A 6,158-nucleotide genomic window follows, 5' to 3' on the forward strand; every position below is an offset into this window, starting at 1 on the left:
CCGCTCCCGCAGCGCCGCCTCCGGCCCCGCGGGCGGACACGGAGCCGCCCCGCAGCCCCCGCGGGATGCCGAGCCCCCCCGCCCCGGTAGCCCCGTGGCCACCGCGCTCCCCTGCGAGCAGCAGCGCCCGCCTCCCCCGCCCCGTGTCCGCATCCCCGGGGGAGCCCCGCCGGACGAGCGGGGCTGCGGCGCCGCGGCCGGGAGCGGCCGCTCCGCCGGGGCCGCTGCTCCCGCTCCGGCTGTGCCCGGTGCGGGGCTGGAGGCGCCGGAGCCCCCGAAGGGCAGAGAGCACCTCCTGTCCTTGGCTCTGCGGGGCGGGAGCTGCCGTGCCCTGCCCGTGGCTCGCAGCGTGCCGAACGCACGTCCCGGCACGGGCACCGGCGCACGGGACAGCGCTGGCACGGACACGGCTGAAGGGCTGCCCGCGGCTCCTCGGCCAGGGGCTGCTCCCCACAGGCACGCAGGGATGCTTCAGCCCGGACAGCCGACAGCGACAGCCGACAGGGACCCCAGGGAACGGCTGGCATTACCTGGGAATGGAGGCACGGGCCGTTTGCAGAGGGGCTCTGACGGCAATCCCTGTTGCCGACCTCCCCGAGCTCCCACACAGCTGCCAGGTATGTTCCAGCCACCCCAAATCTCCTCCCTCTTTTCCAGCCTGAGGCCATCATTCACCAGCAGCATTTCAGCCAAGGCAATCTTCCTTCACGGGTACTAAATGCCAAGCAAGAGCCTCGGAGATGCCTTGAAATCAGAGGTTCGAGTGCGATGATGTTCGGAGATTTCCAGGGAGCCAGCTGGAGGTGCAGAAGGGATGGAAAACTCTCACAGGTGGGTCCCACTGGAGGTGTGCTGCAGGCAGGGATGTGCATCCCTTTCCTGAGGAAAACGGACATGCCGAGGCTCTGAAAGGAGCTGAGCTTCTGCAGGAGAGATGTTCTGCCTCAGCACAGGCCGGGAGCACATCCAGCCACCGCCTTGTCCTGCTTTAAAACATTAACTGGAGCCTGAGCTCCGGGTGGGGAGGGAGCTGAGAGCCGGAGGGGCAGGAGCAGGGATGGGAGATGAGGCTGCTGGAATGTCACCTGGAGCAGCTGAACATGTTCTGTCCCTGCAGGAGCCAAAGCAGATCCCTCCTGGCCAGGCTGGATGGGAGATGAGGCTGCTGGAATGTCATTGGAGCAGCCAGGAGCCAAAGCAGATCCCTCCTGGCCGGGCTGGATGGGAGATGAGGCTGCTGGAATGTCACCTGGAGCAGCCAGGAGCCAAAGCAGATCCCTCCTGGCCGGGCTGGATGGGAGATGAGGCTGCTGGAATGTCACCTGGAGCAGCCAGGAGCCAAAGCAGATCCCTCCTGGCCGGGCTGGAGGGCAGCTGCTGGATCTGCTGTGGGGGAAAACTCCCTGCCCCTGCCAGGAGCGCTGGCTCTGCTCTTCCTCCAGCTCCTGAGCAGTGTCAGGGCCACCGTGAGGGAGTTCAAACCCAAAAAATCCCCACAGCCCACGGAGTGAATGATCCCAGCAGAGAAACGCAGCATTGAAATAAAAATCTTACAGCTCTGTCAAAAAGGCTGTGACATCGCTGCAACGGGATTGCCAGGAACCTTCTGGTTTGCTCTCGGAATGCTCTTGGTTCTCTTTTGTGTATTTTTAGTCCCTCAGTGGACAGCTTGTAGAATTTATTCTGGGACTTAGAGGTTGAGCAGGGTTGGCTCAGGATTGACCTTCACCTCTGGTGCCGCTTTGCGCAAACACAACGTGGCCGGGCTGGGTGAACTCGTGACCTCAGCTTTCCCCTCCAAAATGTCCCTCGCTTATTTCCCTGGGGTGAGCTGGGATTTTGGCCCAGACTGTCACTCCTCACCTCCCCGTGCCCGCGCGGTGTCCGTTGTGTTCCCCACGGTGCCCTGGGGACACCGGCGGGTCCCTTTGCCTTTCTCCTGCCCCTTTCCAGCCCGAGGCTCCTCTGCCCTCGTCCCACACACAGCACAGGGGCACCGAAGGGGAAAGGCTCCAGAAAACATTTCTGCGATTCCTCAGCAATTCTTTCAATTCCCCGGGGAGAGGAGCGTGAACTCACAGCCACCGAGGCCTGACGGGTTCCTGCAGCGAGAGCTCGGCGCGTGTCCGCAGAGGTGAGTGCGGCACCCGAAAGGAAAAAGCGCGGGAGACAAACGTGATTTCTTTTGCTTCAAAGTTATTGCAAGTTCTTAAAGCCCGACCAACTTTTGCTCTTGCTTTTGGTCGGGTGGAGCAGGAGCAGTGGGCAGAGGTGGTGCCATTGATGCGGACGTGCCCGATGCTTTCTGGGGCAGAAAAGGGAGATTAAGCTCGCCTTACGTCAAGCAGCTATTTAAAAAGATTTATAGCTCTTTAAACGTAGCGCCCTTTAATTACCATAATGTTTCTTCCACGATTTTAACTAATTCTCGGTGTATTTTATAAAACTTAAAATAACACCTCCTCCCCATAAAACAGACTCATCAAGCATTAGACAAAAATTCCTTGTGCCAGTCTCAGGCTTCCACATCTAACAGGAGACCCTCCCCGTAAGCAAACAAAAAAATCAAAATAACGTACCAAAACTAGTCCTTGCTAACATTAAAAATACAGCTCGACCGTATCCAAAAAACCCCCGATTTTATTTCTTCCAAATGCCAAATACTCTTCAAATTCTAAATCAAAAACTCTTAAAAAACAAAAACCATTTGTCCAAGCCCACAAAAAATATAAAACAATCCAATCGCTATCCTACATTTAACAAAACCCACTACACAAATTAGTACCATTTGAAATGTAACATAAATAAAAATCTATGACTAAGAAACATATCTCCCAATAAATAAAACCACTCTGTAAAGATATAAGTAATAATCTCAACTCAACAAGCTAAAATTTCTCCAAAACCAAAAGACTTAAAAAACCTTCAATACTTATAAATAACAACATTCAATATGTTAAGTGTTAGTAAAATCAAACAAACTTAAATGTCAATGCATTTAAATAAATACATTAAGTTTCTTTTTATCTATTAAAATTAAGTTTATTATTCCTTACTATCAAAATTCATTCAGTCTAAATTTAAATGTTATGTAATATAACTTACCCTAAATTTTATTAAAAATCACTTCTCTAAACTATACAGTATATGGTTAATTTTATTTTAAAAAAATGAAACTACTCAAATTACAACAACTAAAAGAAAACACTAACAAACACCTATTCAGAAGTTAAAAAAATATAGTGTATTATGTCATCAATTTCATCAAAAATTCTGTTCTTCATTACAATCTCTACTCTTTTTATCTTTCATAAGTAACACCAAAAAATAGCAATTACTATTCATATCATGCTATTTAAGAATTTTACTCTATTTCCTTAATATATATTTTTAAAGTTATCCTAACTCCTTCAAACACTTACTACTAATATACTAATTATATAATAATTTTTATAATAAGCAATATTTATTAAATATTATTATAATATTTACAACCAACTTTCATGTACTTTGTTATCTCTTTATATAATGATCTAAAAAACACATAAAATTTCTAATTCCTACTTTTTTTATTCTCTACTTATACAGCTCTTAAAACAAGTTAACCCTCTAACTAATCTCTACACTAACTCTATAATTTAACCTAATGTTATCTCACAGTTTTAAATATTTTTCAAGACTAAAAAAAAATATATTTTATTAAAAACCTCCTCCAGACTGTTAATCTTATCACTTTCCTCAGTTATTATTACAAAATCACTTCAATGTAAAACCCGACTACAACATTAATTTCTATTTCTAAGTTTCACACTAAGTAATCGCTCTCTCATACATTTTCTCCACCTTCACACTCTCAATATCCAAATCCAAACTCACAATCCTGTCCATAACCACTTTCAAATCTTTAAACAAAAGTTTACTATACTCAAATCTATTCTAAAAACACTTCTAAAAAATCCAATTATTAAATAATGTAATTCATCTTTAATCCTAACATTTTTACTCTTAACTACTATTTTTAGAAACATTATATAAGAATACATTAACATTCACCAATTAAAATTTAAACTAGAACCTAACCCTAACTCTACCTAAATAAAATAACTAACAAGAAACCCAAATATTTTCTACGTCAAAAATAAAATTCAAATAATTTTAACTTAACAATTTAACTTTATCGATATAACAAATAAACTTATTTTTATTTTAAACTTAAAAAATCATTATCCACACATAATTATTTAACTTGCTACTAATTTAACATTTATCAACTGTTAAAAACTCTAAAATAACGTACCATCTTTTAATACTTACTAATGATATAATTTCACCTATGTTACTAATTATAGATGTTATCTAAGTAATTCCTAATTATTGTCAATTTCTTCTTTACTACGTACATTATTTTATTCTTATATTTCTTCATGCTTATAACTGAAAAATTATAACAACTTATACCATTATCTTGCAAGTCTCTATACAATTTTATAAAACAAAACTTAACAAGACTTATTTCTCATGTCAAAACATAAAGTTTACTTATATCTCAACAAGTACAAAAACCCAAGTCAATTTCAATAAGGACCATAAAACCAGATCACACAAAAAACACACTCGCCACTCCACAAATAAAACACCAATGTAAATACAAAGATACACTACACTATGTAAATACAAATGGTAGATTACGCGAGAATTGCAACATACGCCTGACGTCTTGTACTGCACCCACCAAAATATAGAAACTTTAGGTTTTTTTATAAATATAAAAATCAATATTATAAACATCTTATTTAATAACTTACAAAGTATAAAATTCTATCAAATATTATACTTCTACTCTCTTTACTTTATTTACTTTTAATTATATCACTTTACCAATTAACCAACCTAAAACAAACATTTCAGTAACTTTAACTAAAGTTTCAAGTTTAAATACTTTGTATTTATCTAGCGCTTCTCAAAAAAAATCCATTCTTTACCTACTTACTTAATATACCAATAAAAAACATTACAAGTAATCCATATAATTAAAAAGCCCTTACATTATTAGCTCTTAATATAAAAATAGTTACCAATTTAAAACAAAAAAGTCATTTATCCATCAATAGTAATCAAAATATAAAAGTAATTTTAAGCCTTGAAACTTAAAAATGGTAGGATCACATTTTATACCACCTATTACTTCAACAACACTAAAATAATTAAATCAATTGAAATATTATCTAAATAAACGATCTAATTCTACATCCCTTACACTAAATACCTTTCTAACAAATATAAAATATTAAATACGCAGTTTTACAAAAAATCAACAATAAATTTTCTTTTATTAACACACAAACATAAATATAAAAATTGAATAAAAGTTATAAATGCATCTAATCACATAAAATCTACTTATAAAAGTGTACAACTTTAAGAAATATCAAAAATAAGAATAACTAATATAACAATAAATAAAATTTAACACCATAATTTTAAAATCTTATAACAAAATTATACATTTAAATTATATTATTATAATAATAATAACGATAACACCTTCTTTATGTTAATATATGCAACAAATGCTTAACAAAATCCATTAATAATTTTATTTTTTTTTAATACAGAGGGAGAGGGGAGACGTGGGAACGGGAAAACCAGAAACTCCCACGGACACTGAAAGATTTGATCTGCAGCCTCGGGAGAAGCTGGGATTGATGTGCAAGTACAAGACGCGGGCATTAAGCAGGAAAAGAATGAAATAAAAGGCAATCCCTTCTGTTTCTGTGGCTGTCAGTGAGAGCCTGCCCCGGCTGAGCGAGAGAGAAACCGCGTGGGCACGATGGGGAAGGGCTCGCAGGGCAGGGCTGGGGCTGTGTGGGCTGAACGGAGAGTTTGCACCTTCTGACAGGAGGCGCTGAGCAAAAGTCCCCTCGGTGCAGCGGAGCCGAGCGAAGGCGCTGGGCTGGAAAAGCCAAATAAAGGCCGGGGTCAGAAATTCCGGCTGCCTCGGAACAAAGAGCCGTGAGCGCTCCTGAGCCCCGGCAGCTGCTCGCTCTGTGAACCCCCACGCGCCGGGGCTGGGTTTGCCTGAGCCCCGAGTGCCCCCGGCCCAAGAGCAGCCCCGGCCCTTCCCTGCTGAGCGCGCAGCGATCGCAAAGGAAAAAAGG

General features: G+C 42.0%; 1 long non-coding RNA gene across 1 annotated transcript; it reads left to right on the forward strand.

The window, feature by feature from the left end:
- Nucleotides 1-1,568: 1,568 nt before the first annotated feature.
- Nucleotides 1,569-5,769, forward strand: LOC144248647 (uncharacterized). Its single transcript, XR_013341961.1, has 2 exons — nucleotides 1,569-2,134; nucleotides 5,616-5,769. It is a non-coding gene; the product is annotated as an uncharacterized LOC144248647 (long non-coding RNA).
- Nucleotides 5,770-6,158: the final 389 nt, after the last annotated feature.

Source organism: Lonchura striata, unplaced genomic scaffold (assembly GCF_046129695.1).
Source record: "Lonchura striata isolate bLonStr1 unplaced genomic scaffold, bLonStr1.mat Scaffold_225, whole genome shotgun sequence".
Lineage (NCBI taxonomy): Eukaryota > Metazoa > Chordata > Aves > Passeriformes > Estrildidae > Lonchura > Lonchura striata.